The 17,128-nt window shown below is 40.7% G+C and overlaps 1 non-coding gene across 1 annotated transcript; it reads right to left on the bottom strand.

The window, feature by feature from the left end:
• Nucleotides 1-12,995: 12,995 nt before the first annotated feature.
• On the bottom strand, nucleotides 12,996-13,070 carry Trnat-ugu. The gene has a single exon. It is a non-coding gene; the product is annotated as a tRNA-Thr (tRNA).
• Nucleotides 13,071-17,128: the final 4,058 nt, after the last annotated feature.

Below are 17,128 nucleotides of genomic sequence, written 5' to 3' on the forward strand. Positions count from 1 at the left end.
ACTACACTCTCCCTTACATTAAATTACTTCCTGCTCACTGTGTATGACAGTCTCGGCATTAACTAACTTCAAACATCCTCACTGTTCACTGGCAACTCTCTCCTATCTCCTACCTTGATTACAAAATACAGATATTAATTATGATCTAATAGGAATAGTAATTGACTACATGCATCGTAAAATTTACATTTGCAAATAAAGTTATACATAACAGGATTCAGTTATTGACATTTTATATTTGTGTGAATACAAGTTGGTAAATAATTACGCAATAACTTTACGTTGATAACGAAAACAACTAACAAAGCAGACACGACTTGTAAATTAACGCACAGGAATTACATTAGACAAAAATCTCCGTCATAGTGCCTCTGTAGAAATTGTCAGTATTCCTGGCGGAGTCATTAAAGTATACTGTATGTAACTAGAGTTCCTTCGCGTTAGTAGCTCTTCGCTACAGTACAGAAGTACTTCCATCTCCAATTGAAGACAATAATTGAAGTACTCTGTAGAACCATTTCTGATCTTTTCGTACCTTTCAATCGAGTCTCCCCTAAGAGAAATTGTTGCGGACATAATCACTGACAGTCTCGCCGCATACGTTGATGATCTGTTGTTTCTGGTTATTAGTCAATTCCGAAAGAGAACGGAAGCCAAAGCCAGTGGCATACTGCACAGTATGGGCAGGTGATGCCTGAAAAACAAGTTCACTGGTCCACGAAAAAAAAAGAGTCTACGTATCACTAAAAGGAATACTACGTAGAGATCTCGTGATAAATGTGCATAGTGGAAATATTCACAGAAAAATACTAACCATGTAACACTTCCGCCCTACTCGGACGTAGGTTAGCTATATAAAGCCTGTACTGTAATAAGTTCACGGGCTTCACCTCATAAATAAGGATTTTAGTACATTAGTTGACCGCGTGTACCTAATAGAAGCAAGATCGGACTTATATTCAGTCAATAACCACAGTGATGCATCAAGTAAATGTACAGTATAATTATTCTTTCGCATGGACAAGAAGTACACACAGTAAATGCTACCTATAATTAACAATTCGGTCGCCAGCCTAGTTAGGCAATTAGTGAGTTTTTCCTTGTACAAGTGGGTGCATGTACAAGCATAGTAACACGTAGTAATGATGCGTTATATGGCAAAGTTTGGAACCCGAAAAATCCACTGAACTAAAGTTTTCTCTTTTTGTACTAATTTGGACGAGCTACTTTTACACAACACCACACAGTAATGATTACTACGAACTGCATTTTGTATGTTGAGCAGACTGAAATCGGGCATAGATTGCCCTAGCGTCGACAATCTTAAAAGTACACACACAATATCACTATGAATAATGGAAAAACTCTAATACATTTAGGATTAATATAGAATTTAGCTTTGCTGGTCAAATTTGATCAGTACACATCAAGGTTTGAACGAATGAACAAGAGCAAAGGGGGGGGGGGGGGGCCTGAAACTGTTATAGTCGTTATACTGAAACTATCTAGTACTGAAGGCAAATTAACACACAAATTTATCAATCTCTGGATAACTACTCTTTTGTCTTACTTCTGAATAATTTAACTGTCATTATTTCTGTCTCAAATTAATTAATTAACATCGCTAACTCAATCCAACAAAAACTCTTTTGTTCTTTACCAATATTTGCAACAGCACACAAAACTATAGATTCCTTTATGGCATAGATTAATCTGCTGATAATTTTCATTAACACAAACATTAAACTTTCAGTTTAGGATACTCGGATTGCACAATACGAGGTAAGGATCCTGTCTAGGTCAGTGATCAGGATAAGTCATGGCTAAAGCAATTCTGGTGAAAGTCACGTTATTATTGAACCATTAGAAACAGTTTCGACACTGGTCCACACAGATACACTTCTAAAGATGAAATAAATGTTTGACCTGTGCAAGTCGGTGCGGCGGTTGGCGGGCAGCGAGATAGCGGGCAGCACGGCACACATGCAAGCACGGCTAAGGCTCACACAACATCGGCACTTTCCATCTTCTTAGCGTCGTAATCTTTCCAATTTTGTGCCTCAGAATATAGCCATGCCAAGTAGTCGTCGGAATCGATTCATCCGAGGCTCAATGGAATCCACTTTTCCTGGGTAGCCTCCTCGGTACAGTACGTGTACTTCCGACTGTTGCTCGCCTCCGACTGTGTTACTGAGCCCGTTGTGCCGAACCGCGCCCAGTGTGCGTTTTCCCGCCTCGCCTGCCTCCACCTTTTCCCGCTCCCCTACAGGTAGGGTATTCACCACAGGTTTTCTACTACACATATCCTAATGCATTACCTACGTATGGACCAAGTGTATAAATTACAATTTTCACATCTTACAATAGTTTTAACGTAAAATACACTTTCCTTTGATTACCACATTATTTGAAATCTAGCATAAATAATATTCGTTTCAAAAGTTACTCACAGTTTCTTTAACATGACGCGAAAAGAATCGAAAAAGAAATTCAACACATTGCTATTATTAATTTATCTAAATTCATAAAGAAAAAAATTCTTATACGTATAATTCTCGTTACACATGCCCCTGTTTCCAGAAAATTTTCTTAAGTCCAAATTTTATGGGAACACTAAATCTTACAATTATACAGTGGTTCTGAATTTTTACTTAACTGTCCAAAAAGATTTACACTACACATTTCCTTTTGCTCACTGTATATAGGTTTACACTTTTTTAATACTTCAAGAATACTGACTTGTCATTTACTCAAGTGCCTTTTGCACAGTCCAACTTCCCATCACAACCTCACTAAAATAGCAATTTACTTATTTTTTCTAAATTCTCAAAGAAATAATTTAAAATTCTGAAATACAAACATATAACTACAAAAACAATTTCATATTTTGTATACAATATAAGATAATTTGTCGCTGCTTGCTTTGAATAGCAGTCCATTTTCTTACTTACTAAACAAAACACACACACATATATTCAGAAAATTAACTACATATATTTGCTGCCTATTATGTGGATTTGGGCAGTCCTTTTTACTTCATATTGTCACATCTCCTGGATCACATTTACAAGTTTCCATCGATTATTTATCTGCCCTCATTGGTATTTGGCAGTCCTTCATATTATAGTTCATACACTGCCCATTTTCATTTCTGACAGTCCCATCTTTTATCTGGCTGATAGCATTTATCCTTTCTTTCAGCCCTTTTCTCCATACATTTTTATAGTTACAGTAAAATTGGTAATCTGAAACTCATATAACTACATTAGCACACTTTCAAGGGTATACAGACATTTACAAAGATTAGATACATTTAGGATAATTTGGGTTCAGCATAAGATACAGCACATTTACTCGTTCCTAGGTACATACAGTTTCAGGTCCACAATATTTCTTACGCCTAAAGGTCTTTTGGATTTTGGGTAGATCAGGTAGTAAGCATTGTCGTGTGGAATATTCTGTATTATATATGGTCCATTATAAATATATTTAAATTTTGAAATTTCATGGTTTAGTTCACTAGACTTTTCGTGGGTTTTTAAAAGAACATAATCTCCAATTTTAAATTTTGAAACTTTTAAATTTTTATTGTGTCTTTTAGATCTAGATTCAGCTTTTTGCTTTGCCCTTTTTATCACCAATTCTTTCTTTTGATCCAATCCCAAACTTGTACAAGGTGGAAACTCTAGTTTTTCTTCAATTAAACTTTTACTACTTCTGCCTAACAAAATTTCTTCCGGTGGAAATCCTGTAGTTTCATGATGCAGTGTGTTCATGACATTCTCAAAATCCGATATAAACCTGCCCCAGGCTCTATGATTGTGACTGCAGTATGTTCTACACAATCTCCCGATTTCTCGCATGTACCTTTCAACCGGGTTGCTAGCAGGATGATAAGCTGAGATATATTTAACCTCCACATCATTTCTCTCCATTCCTTCTTTCCAAATTTTGGATATGAACTGGGGTCCATTGTCAGATAGTACTGCTTTGGGTTTCCCGATGGTCCTAAAGTATTCGACCATCCTATTAAATACAGCTTTTGCTGTTGCTTTTTTCAAGGGGTATAATTTCACAAATTTTGAAAATACTTCCAATATCACCAAAATATACGCACAATTTCCCGAAGTCTTCGGGAGGGGACCATATAAATCTACCGATAATAAGTCTAGGGTGTCTTCAGGCAACGTACTTTGCATTGGTCCCTTACTAGTTTTGTTCGGCACTTTGGCTTTTTGACAGACATCACATGACTTAATTCGTTCCTTTACCTTCTTACTGACACTACCAACAATCACTACTACATTATTCAATTTATCCAAACATTTCTTTGGCCCACTATGCCCCAATGCTAAATGAAAATAATCTATGACCTCGGTATCAAACTGGTGTGGCCAACACACTCTCAGTTCCTCAGTGGCTAAATCTTTCCTCCTATACAAAATGCCTTTAAATATTTTGTAATATTTCTTAATTTGAGGATGCTGTACACTGTCAAAATTTACCTTCACTGATTTCCAGGTTGAATCCTCATTCTGATGGTATCTCATATTTTTACATATCTGCTCCATTTTCCTCTTTCCTGAAACCTCTTTCATATACCTTATCTGAAAAGTACCCTCTTCACCATTTTCATTTGGCACTTCACTCATAACATTAGGCAATCCAGATAAAGCATCTGCCACATAATTCTCAGTACCTTTAACATAGTAAATATCGTAATCAAATTGTTGTAGGTACAAAGCCCAACGAGTTAGCCTACCATTAAGTAAACGGCAATCTTTAAGAAAAGTTAGAGCTTTGTGGTCAGTATGTATAATGAGCTTATGGCCCCACAGACAATTTCTAAATTTCTTTAGCCCCCAAATAATGGCTAAAGCTTCCTTTTCCGAAATAGTGTAGTTCCTCTCGTATTTTGTTAGAGTTCTACTTGCAAATGCGATAGTCCTGTGTTCGATTTCTTTGTCATTACAGATTTCTTGGAAAACTTCTATACCAATTCCATAAGCACTGCTGTCAGTACTCATATGGAAAGGTTCTGATAGTATGGGGTGATGCAAAATATTGTCCTTCAAAAGATCGTTTTTCAATTTTTCAAATTCTCTCATGCACCCTTCTGTCCACACAAAAGCACTATTTTTCTTAAGTAAATTATTCAGATGAGGACTATTAAAAACTTGCCCCTTGACGAACTTTCTATAGAACCCACATAAACCTAAAAAGGCTTTCAACTGTTTTCTATTTCTAGGAGCCGGACATCCTGATATTGCACTTAACTTTTCCGGATCCTTGCCAGTGCCATTTGTGGTAATAATGTGCCCCAGAAACTTTATTTCTGATTTCACAAAGTCACATTTCTTCCACTTAAGTGTCATGCCCCCTGCTTGTAGAGCAACAAAAACTTTCCGCAACAACTCGCAATGCTCTTGCCATGCTTCTGTAGCAATCAGTAAATCGTCTACATAAATGGTTAGCCGGGAACTCAGTTCTCTCCCTAACACAAAGTCCAGTGCCCTAATAAATACTGCCACAGAAGTGCTAAGCCCAAACGGCACTACTTTATACTGATAGCATTTCCCGGCGAATAGAAAAGCGGTGTATTTACGGGATTCTTTACTTAATGGGATTTGCCAGTATCCTGCTGTCATATGCAGACTGGTTAAATACTTTACGTTATAAAATTTTTGGAGCATTTCGTCCAGATTTTCAGGTCTGTCTATTTCCTTCTTTACAATTTTGTTCAAAGTTCTAGCGTCGATAACTACTCTCACTCCCCCATCCCTTTTGTTCACTATGATAAGGGGACTGTTATACTCGCTGCTACTTCGTTCGATTACCCCCCACTCTATCATTTTATCTATTTCCACTTGAACAGCCTGCCTCTTTGATATGGGTATCGAAAACGGTCTTACGAAGAAAGGTTTATGCTCTATGGTCTCAATCTGGTATTCAAAATTCTTAACTAGGCCAGGTTTGTCCGAAAATACGGGGCGGTTACTATCTAAAATTTCAAGCAATTCTGCTTTCTGTTCGGGAGATATTCCCTCTAAATTTTCCACCATTCCCTTAAATTCATGCCCCTGCTGGTCACTCTCATTTAATAATCTCTGGACATGGTACACCTCGTACTTGTTTGTCAATCCATCATTCCCTTGGTCGATCTCCAACAACAAAGAATCGATTTCTGAATCAAACACTTTCCCACTTTCCTCAAAATTTAATTCCAAATTCCTAAATGTACTATTTATTTTGACCACTCCCTGGCTACAGTCAATAATAACCTTTTCTTTATCCAACCAATCTATCCCCAAAATCATTTCAGTACTCAAGTCTGGCACAACCAAAAAATCGTGTTCAAAATTTTGTCCTTTTATACTAAATTCAACCAAAATCTGGTTCTTTACCGGCTTGCTAGCCTTACCAGTTGCACCAACAATTTTTACACCTGTCACTGACATAATTACTAGCCCAGGCTTATCACAAATGTGTTCGAAAAATGACTGAGAAATTGCACTTATCTGAGACCCAGTATCAAGAAGTACTTGCAATTCCACGTTACAAATTTCAATTGGTATTATAGTTTGTTTAACCGTCGAATGTTTTTCATTACCGTGGTCTTCCTTGAGCAAATCCGGGTCGACAATAACATCATCCCAAGATATGCTTTTAATATTCACTTCACATATATCTGGCGGTTTCTTGGGTTCCGGAAGTTCAAAGTTATTAATCACCTGAACTCTTTGCGAAATAAACCCTGAGTCGTCTGGTGGTTCTTTCTTTCTTTGTTCTGTTTCAACGTCTGGATTTTGTTTTGATACGTCGTCATCGTTAGGTACAATATCGCAATTAACTGCTTCCTCTTTATTTTCACTGATTTTCTCATATCCTCTTTCAGTAAAAGTATATTCATTTTCCTTTACACCTGAAAATTCATCTTCACTAGAATCATCACTACACTCTTCCTCAACCTCAGATTCATTTAAGTACGCTACTTTAGCACAATAGGGAGAGTTAGTACATTCATTTTCGTCTATATTTGCGTATCTTTCATCATCTGAACTATCGTCGGAATCCGACCATTCCGGATCGCTTTCAGGTTCTAACATAAAAGCTTTTCTGAGACAGGCACTAAGTTCTTCCTCTGTATTGTCGTCAGGCTTAGATTTTAATTCAATCTTCTCTTTTGGCAAAACGGCCTCCTCCTCAGCTTTATTCACATCCACTGTGACTTCATATTCGGTGTAATCCTCGTGGACTTTTAATTACTTTCAGGTAATCATCTACCCCTTCTACACGGTGCCTCTCGGTAGCGGCTTGTACTATTGGCGGACTGTTAGCAGAAGTTATTTCTTCGTCAATGCTGAGGATTTCATTCTCCAAATCCTTCCTATCATTAACCTTCCTCCTATCGGCAGCACGCGTACTTTGCGCGGCGCTATTTATTCTCCCCTCTTCAAATTTGGGCCACGTCACTTTATGGACGTCCCTACTATCTCTCTTTCCACCAACTAATTTCTTCGCCTCATACTCCTTCTTAAAATCCTCCCACTCACATTGCTTTAGGCCCTTGTACAGATCGTCGATCTGCACACGCCAATCAGTTACTTCTGCTAATTCATCCTCGCCTTTTATCTCATTGCAAACACTGCTAACCGCACCTCTCTGTGTATTCACAGTCTCATTTATTGTTTCCTTTGCCACGGAATTATCACTCGTAAAATTTTCATTAGCTCTGACTGCTACGTTCGTACCTACTGCTGCCGTATTGCTAGCGGCTTCTTTCCGAACAGATGTTCTGCTAGGGTGGGCCGTTGCCCTCTGATGCTCCACTCGCCTGTTAACATGTAGCGCTCTGGGCGGCAGCGATGATTCATTCTGGCTCGCACCTGACGCTTGTTTCGCCACAACACGTCGCGGCGTTCCATGCTCGTCCCTAGCCTGTCTCATTACATTACGGTCGGTCCGGTATCTTTTCTTGAATCGGGGCCGGTATGTATTGTCCGCTTCCGTTTGGCCCGCAACGTTCGCGGAAATTAGTTTCCCGCGTCGTTATTGTTTTGCGCGGTATACCCTCTACCGCGACCTGGATTATTTCCTCTGCCTCTTCCTCTGCCTCTTCCTCTTTGTATTACATTGACGCGAAATCCCTCGCCGTCGTTTCGTTCGTCATTGTGTCGGTTATTACGGTTACCAAAATTTTGATAATTGGCACGACTTTCGCGCCAATGGTCTTCATCTTCGACCCTTTCTAGAAATGCTTGGAAGCTACGATGATTGCTTCCTACGTACCTCTTGGAATCCTCTGGAAGCTTTTTATATAGCTCCCAGATAATTTCTGAATCTGATCTTCGACCTCTTAAATGCGTCAATTTCCGGTACCAATGCTCACAGAAATCTTTCAAAGAATTTCTGCCCCTGTTATCATGCTGTTTGGCCATGATGAACTCCCGCCATAAATGGTCCTGCTTTTGTTCAGACCAATATTCTTCCGTAAATCTCTGTCTAAATTCCTCGAACATCATTTGTTCGGTATTTAAATTTATCCCCCAGCGCTTAGCATCACCCGCTAAGGCGCTAATTACAACGTTTATCTTTTCCTGATCAGACAAGTGCTCAGGAAACACTCTCTCGCAATTTTTGATAAAATCTAACGGATGCCACCCGTTATGTTTCTTGGCTGGATCGAAGCGTTCCTCGCCTTCTAACAGCTTCGTAATTGGTGTGCCATTACAGACAACACCAGGCCTATCTTTAATTTTGCTCTCCAGATCGAAAATTCTGCCTTGAATTTTCGTAGTATTTTGTTCACAATTTTGAACACATCCGGTTACTTTTTTACTTAAATCCCTTTCAGTGTCTGAAACTACCTTTTTCAATTGCGATATCCCGTGTTGACATTCGTTTACGACCTCAGTTTTAAGACCGAAAACTTTTTCGTCTATCTTAGTTTCAACCAGAGGTTCTACTTTCTCTTGGATGTTGAGAATTTCAACATCAAATCTACTATTAATGTTTCCAATTTCCTCCTGCATAGTATCCATATTTTTGTTAATGGTATCAATTTCAAATTTCAGAGTATTTACCACAGAACTTAGATTACCCACTTTTTGTTCTACCTGTTCTATTTGTTTACTAATTTTAATTCCCTGTCCTTCGACCTGTGCTTTAATTTGATCCACCTGTGTTTTGAGTTGCTCGTCAACGTGTGTTTTGAGCTGATTAACCTGATTGCCGACTTGTTTTTGAAGTTGCTCATTCTGTGTTTTAAGCTGCTCATTTTGCGTTTTGAGCTGGTGTCCCTGTGTTTTGAGCTGCTGATCAACGTGTGTTTTGATCTGCTCACTCTGTCCTGAAATTTGTTTGGTTAATTGTTCAAATAGATCGTTTATGCTTAAAATTTTCACACTGTTTTGTTCTACGGAATCGGTGTGTTCCGATCCTACTTCAAAAGTTTCTTTCGGTTCTTTCTTTATCTGTGGTGAATCAAACATGTCAGTGGATTCATTCACATACCCACTATCTTCTACAAAGTCACCCTCTGCTTCCTGTTTTGCCCCTTGCTGTGTTCGAGGCGATCTCAACCTTTCAATCTGTTCATTGACGTGTTCGTGGTATTGTAAGTACGCCAATTGTCTTCCGCTAACGCCATCTGTTATCTGGCCGCGTAAACTCCGGCTACTGCCAGCCGCATTCTCCATTTCGCTTGGCGCACCTACCCCGTCTACGTTTCTGTCCATACTAAATGCCAACTATACCACACTATTATACTTGGCTCACACTGCAGTTTCTTTTACTAAACTTTATTGCTATTCGTGCCACTGAACATCCACTGTTCAATCTTTTCGTTAATTTTTAACCGACAACAACTGGATGTCCTGTCACCGGGAAGCCACTTGTAACACTTCCGCCCTACTCGGACGTAGGTTAGCTATATAAAGCCTGTACTGTAATAAGTTCACGGGCTTCACCTCATAAATAAGGATTTTAGTACATTAGTTGACCGCGTGTACCTAATAGAAGCAAGATCGGACTTATATTCAGTCAATAACCACAGTGATGCATCAAGTAAATGTACAGTATAATTATTCTTTCGCATGGACAAGAAGTACACACAGTAAATGCTACCTATAATTAACAATTCGGTCGCCAGCCTAGTTAGGCAATTAGTGAGTTTTTCCTTGTACAAGTGGGTGCATGTACAAGCATAGTAACACGTAGTAATGATGCGTTATATGGCAAAGTTTGGAACCCGAAAAATCCACTGAACTAAAGTTTTCTCTTTTTGTACTAATTTGGACGAGCTACTTTTACACAACACCACACAGTAATGATTACTACGAACTGCATTTTGTATGTTGAGCAGACTGAAATCGGGCATAGATTGCCCTAGCGTCGACAATCTTAAAAGTACACACACAATATCACTATGAATAATGGAAAAACTCTAATACATTTAGGATTAATATAGAATTTAGCTTTGCTGGTCAAATTTGATCAGTACACATCAAGGTTTGAACGAATGAACAAGAGCAAAGGGGGGGGGGGGGGGGCCTGAAACTGTTATAGTCGTTATACTGAAACTATCTAGTACTGAAGGCAAATTAACACACAAATTTATCAATCTCTGGATAACTACTCTTTTGTCTTACTTCTGAATAATTTAACTGTCATTATTTCTGTCTCAAATTAATTAATTAACATCGCTAACTCAATCCAACAAAAACTCTTTTGTTCTTTACCAATATTTGCAACAGCACACAAAACTATAGATTCCTTTATGGCATAGATTAATCTGCTGATAATTTTCATTAACACAAACATTAAACTTTCAGTTTAGGATACTCGGATTGCACAATACGAGGTAAGGATCCTGTCTAGGTCAGTGATCAGGATAAGTCATGGCTAAAGCAATTCTGGTGAAAGTCACGTTATTATTGAACCATTAGAAACAGTTTCGACACTGGTCCACACAGATACACTTCTAAAGATGAAATAAATGTTTGACCTGTGCAAGTCGGTGCGGCGGTTGGCGGGCAGCGAGATAGCGGGCAGCACGGCACACATGCAAGCACGGCTAAGGCTCACACAACATCGGCACTTTCCATCTTCTTAGCGTCGTAATCTTTCCAATTTTGTGCCTCAGAATATAGCCATGCCAAGTAGTCGTCGGAATCGATTCATCCGAGGCTCAATGGAATCCACTTTTCCTGGGTAGCCTCCTCGGTACAGTACGTGTACTTCCGACTGTTGCTCGCCTCCGACTGTGTTACTGAGCCCGTTGTGCCGAACCGCGCCCAGTGTGCGTTTTCCCGCCTCGCCTGCCTCCACCTTTTCCCGCTCCCCTACAGGTAGGGTATTCACCACAGGTTTTCTACTACACATATCCTAATGCATTACCTACGTATGGACCAAGTGTATAAATTACAATTTTCACATCTTACAATAGTTTTAACGTAAAATACACTTTCCTTTGATTACCACATTATTTGAAATCTAGCATAAATAATATTCGTTTCAAAAGTTACTCACAGTTTCTTTAACATGACGCGAAAAGAATCGAAAAAGAAATTCAACACATTGCTATTATTAATTTATCTAAATTCATAAAGAAAAAAATTCTTATACGTATAATTCTCGTTACAACCAGACACTTAGGGGTGCGGACTGACACTCGACTGACTTTTAACCAACACATACAACAGGCACTTTAGGGAGCAAAAATAATCTTGTACACAAACTCACGCACATCACTATACTCACTTACAGACTTCTACTACACGCCGTAGGAACATACCAGTGTGCCTTGATCAAATCAATAGCACGCTTCGTGGCGAGCATAAGGGCACGTTGAGTCCGTCTCACAGCAATCAGAATCTTTTCAGCCGAGGATACCGAAGTGTTCTGCTGAGATTTCCAGGGGCTTTCTGCACGACATCAGTGGAAGCAGCGTGCGTGGTGATCGGAATATGCCCCCGATCGATCTAAAAATCCGTCAGTGAGCAGAGGCTACTCGCAATAAACGTGAAGATCGGACAAAGTAACGGGAATTATTGAGGAATATATAAGAGACAAGGGTCGGCCAAACCAGTGGTGACTGAATGAGTGGCAGCGTGTATGAGAGCCGCTAAAACTACATCACGTACAGTAAACGACAAATACACTGAAATGACACAGTACGGACGAACCAGACGGGCAACCACTGGAGATGAAGTCCAACGCAGACTCTGACAATAACAGTTCATAACTAAGGAGTGACTCAGTGGAAGAAGAATGTAGCGAACAACATCACATTATAACTGACAGGTTGACGCCCAAAGCCACACAGAGGACATCAAGAAGAAACGTCTGTAAATTACAATTAGCTATAACAATGTCAGGCTGTGCGCGTCAGCAGGAACGTTAAAACTGTAATAACTGTAGTGTATAGCCGCGCAGGATTAGCCGAACGGTATGGTAGTTGGAACTAGAGGGATGGGATATTTCATTTCTGAAATCGTTAGAGAATAAAAAATTCCGAGATCGACAGTGTCTGTCAACAGCGTGAAGAGAATGTCAGGAATTACATCTCATCCCGGACATCGCAGTGGCCAACAGCCTTCACTTAACTCCCGAGAGCAGTGGCGCTGCTTAGAATTGTAAGTGCCAACAGACAAGCAACATTGCGCGAAAAGAAACGCATAAATCAATGTGGGAAATAAGACGAACGTGTCCGTTAGGAATCTGTGGCGAAATTTGGTGTTAATGATGGTAATGGATTACGGTAGAAGACAAGCGACGCTAGTGCCTTTGTTAACAGCACGACATCGCTTCCAGTGCCCCTCCTTGTCTCGTGGCCATATCAGTGGCATCCTATACGATTCTAAAACAGTGGCCTGGTTAAATGAGTCCAGATTTCACTTCGTAACAGCTCTTGACAGGATGAAATGATATTTGAATTAAGACTCTAAGCTGTCGACGGGCGTTGATATACATCAACGGAGACAGTTGAAAATTTGCGCCCTGACCGGGACTCGAACCCGGGATCTCCTACTTACATGGCAGACACTCTATCCATCTGAGCCACCGAGGGCACGAAGGATAGTGCGACTTCAAGGATTTATCCCTTGCACGCTCCCGTGAGACCCACATTCCCAGCTTAATGTCCACACACTATATTCCCGGTGCTCCTGCCCATTAGACTCATTACTCGCGGCACACAATCTTACCGAGTCCCGTAGGAGTTCGGGCATTGCGTGTGCATCCAGTACAGAAGAAGGTCAATGGCCGGTTAGCCTTAACTATATGAAGATGGTATCTGTTCTTTCGGACATGTCCGAAGGAACGGGTAACATCTTCATATACATGCTGGTGGTAGGGTTGGAGTGCGGCACAGACCCCACGAAGCCATAAACCAAAATTGTCAACAAGGTGATGTGCAAGCAGGTAGTCCTCTGATCCAACAGAACCAATCACTGACTGGAAATGATTATTTTCGGCTACTTGGAGAGCATTTCCAGCCATTCATGTCCTTCATGTTCGCTAACAACGACGGAATTTTTATGGATAACAACGCACTTTCGCGACCAGTTTTGTCATAGGGCTACAGTTGTTTGCGACTGGTTTGAAAAACAGTCTGGACAGTTCGAGAGAATGATTTGGCCACCCCGATCGCCCTACGTGAATCCCATCGAACATTTGTGAGACACAATCGCAAAGTCAATTCCTGTACTATATCCTGCACCGGTAGCAGTTTCGCAATTATGAACTGATTTGGAGGCAACATGGCTCAATATTTCTGCAGGTGACATCCAACAGCTTGTTGATTCTACGCCACGTAGAGGTGGTGCATCGCCAGACACGATGTTAGAAGGTATACCATGACTTTTGCCACCTCATTGTAAGATGCTAGATGAGCTCTCGATAGGCTGAATTGGCCGTCACAATGTCCGGTTGGACATCTCGTAAATCAGATACGAGGGTTATTCGCAAAGTAAGGAAAGATCGGTCGTGAAATGAAACATGCAGTGAAAATCTGATGAGGCTTTGCACAGATGTGTTGGGCACTGGGTCTAGTAGACCCGTCGATCGCATCATGTCGCTCTTTTCAGTTCTGAGCTCACAGTGAAAACGTGAAGATGGCTAGAAATTAGCGCCTCCCGCCAAGTATGAAGGCCCGGCGAAAGATTTCGCCTGAAGTTATGCAATCCACATAACATAACTATCATGCGGTTCGTTCTACACGACAATTCTCGGCCGCACTCTGCAGGGGCAATGAAGATGCTTCTGCAGCGTTTTCGATGTGAAGTGTTTGATCACTCACAATACAACCCGTTCATCTCTGCTCAAATGAACCGCTGGCTATGAAGGCAATATTTTGACACAGAGCTGCAGTCCAGAGTAGAAAATAGTCGAAAAGCACTGGCGGCTGTCTTTTATAACGAAGGAATTGAATAGTTGGCACAACGCTGCGACAGATGTCTAAGTCTGAGCGGCGACTGTGTAGAGACGTAGCTGGAAGGTGGAGCTAACTGTTGGAAATAAAAAAGTTTTGATTTTCACTGTGGTTTCCATTTCACGACTTACTTTCCGAATAGCCCTCGTAGTATCCCCATAGACTGACATGTTAATGGAAACTGTCACTCAACAGGAATCATATAGTAAAAGACGGCAATAGCAAATGAGTTTTGGTTGTTGGCTCTCACAAAATATTGTAAAACGGGATAATAAATCTAATCAAATCGAAGAACAGCTAAAATTAACACCAATTTATTATAATATTCGCTGTCACACATGAACACTAAAGTAATGACAGAATAATATTGTGATCATTAAAGATCAGAGAATCCAAAAGTTTAAATTTACAGACAGAACAAATTTAAACTAACAGTTGGAAAGCTTTGGTACATCTGTGGCATGGATTAATTGAATATCATCTCTACAGTCATATACGAAAAGACAAAACCACTCTAATTCAGTCAATAGGGCGTATGACTACAAGATGCAAATAACTTAGTTGTCCTGCGCATGAATAAGTCTACGCTCACCAAAGAGCATTAATTACAGATATCGTGGGACCTACTCAACCGTAAAAAAAACCTACAAACAGTAAATAACTTTAACTTTCCCACTTGCCCAGGCTTCGATTTCTCACCGTCCTCTGCACACTGGAAAGTGGGAAGCTGCATGTGATATGCACGTCTGCCCAAGACGACGTATCGTCCTCTGAGTGCCGTAGCATAGCTGTCAAAAACTATCTCGTACCTGCGTCCTAACCTCGAATCTACACTACTGTCGCTTAAGATCGAACGTCCTCTTCTGAGTCTCAACTTCGAATTTCCTCTCAACAGAATTTTCCGCTCTTTGCTGTCTGCAAAGTCCGTGAAATTCTCGTTCGTCGATGAAAAAGCTGCGCTAAGCGCTGTGCATTGATATTATAATGAAAACTGTTCCCGCTATTTTCTAAACGTTTGGCTGTTGACCCCGCGCGAAGTCAGCGCGCTACAGCTACAATGAGCCGGAACGTCTAAGCGAAACACAAGTGCAGTCGCTCCCACTATACAATATTGGTATCTAAAACCGGGCATCCACTCCGCTGTCTTCTAGGAAACGGGCAGTCGGAGAAAAATACGTTACTTCGGCCTGTGCTTCGATCGGATGGCTCAAATCGTTGTTGTTGCTGTTGTGGTCTTCAGTCCTGAGACTGGTTTGATGCAGCTCTCCATGCTACTCTATCCTGTGCAAGCCTCTTCATCTCCCAGTACCTACTGCAACCTACATCCTTCTGAATCTGCTTAGTGTATTCATCTCTTGGTCTCCCTCTACGATTTTTACCCTCCACGCTGCCCTCCAATACTAAATTGGTGATCCCTTGATGCCTCAGAACATGTCCTACCAACCGATCCCTTCTTCTGGTCAAGTTGTGCCACAAACTTCTCTTCTCCCCAATCCTATTCAATACTTCCTCATTAGTTATGTGGTCTACCCGTCTACTCTTCAGCATTCTTCTGTAGCACCACATTTCGAAAGCTTCTATTCTCTTCTTGTCCAAACTATTTATCGTCCATGTTTCACTTCCATACATGGCTACACTCCATACAAATACTTTCAGAAATGACTTCCTGACACTTAAATCTATACTCGATGTTAACAAATTTCTCTTCTTCAGAAACGCTTTCCTTGCCATTGCCAGTCTACATTTTATATCCTCTCTACTTCGACCATCATCAGTTATTTTGCTCCCCAAATAGCAAAACTCATTTACTACTTTAAGTGTCTCATTTCCTAATCTAATTCCCTCAGCATCACCCGACTTAATTCGACTACATTCCATTATCCTCGTTTTGCTTTTGTTGAAAAACGGCAATATTCTGCACTGTGCTACGTTTTCTCCATAGCTCATTATACAACTTCTTTAGTTAAAACTTTGACTCCATGCCTCGCAGAACGTGACTAGAGAAAAAGTGTGTGAACTCCGACACCAACCCGCCTGCCATGATAATGCTTGGGCCGTGGCTTCTTTCGGCGAACGTACCCTATGCATCACCTTGGCCGGCCACGCTCCACTGCAGGCACTGCGTGACAGTCAAGTCACTGTCCTAGACCTCCGCTCTCCTCTCGGCTAGTGACGAGTCAGCAAAATTGTGCAACTACAGAAACATGTAAGATACAAACTACCACCATATTAGAGCAAATGTTTAGACAGAAGTTATTGGTTTAATCCTTGAAATCCCTGTTCTTACTCGCAATCGTCTTATCGTATTTATTGGCAGGAGAATGACAACATATCTGACGCTCAGATTCCATAGGTTTACAGATTTCTCACAATCAGTGATTCACTACCATACAGTTCAGTGCTCCAAACATTCCGCAAAATTAGGGGTGATTGAGCCATGTCGGTCCGTTCTATGTCTTTACATCTTTGCCTGCTGGCACGAGCCGTCCCTTTCTAGTCGCCGGATGGTGCTTTAGAAGCCTGTTAGTTGAGTCTTGGTTATAGTTACTAGGACCAGCTTGTTGACCACATCGGCGGTCAGTAGGTCACAGGCAGCGAGAAAGAGACAAGAGGCACATGTGACGTACGGTGAGCTGTTCAGGAAGCTTACGGCCGTATGGTTGTCTAAACGGACGGTGTTCGATAGAGTGGTGTTGG

Source organism: Schistocerca americana, chromosome 4, assembly GCF_021461395.2.
Source record: "Schistocerca americana isolate TAMUIC-IGC-003095 chromosome 4, iqSchAmer2.1, whole genome shotgun sequence".
NCBI lineage: Eukaryota > Metazoa > Arthropoda > Insecta > Orthoptera > Acrididae > Schistocerca > Schistocerca americana.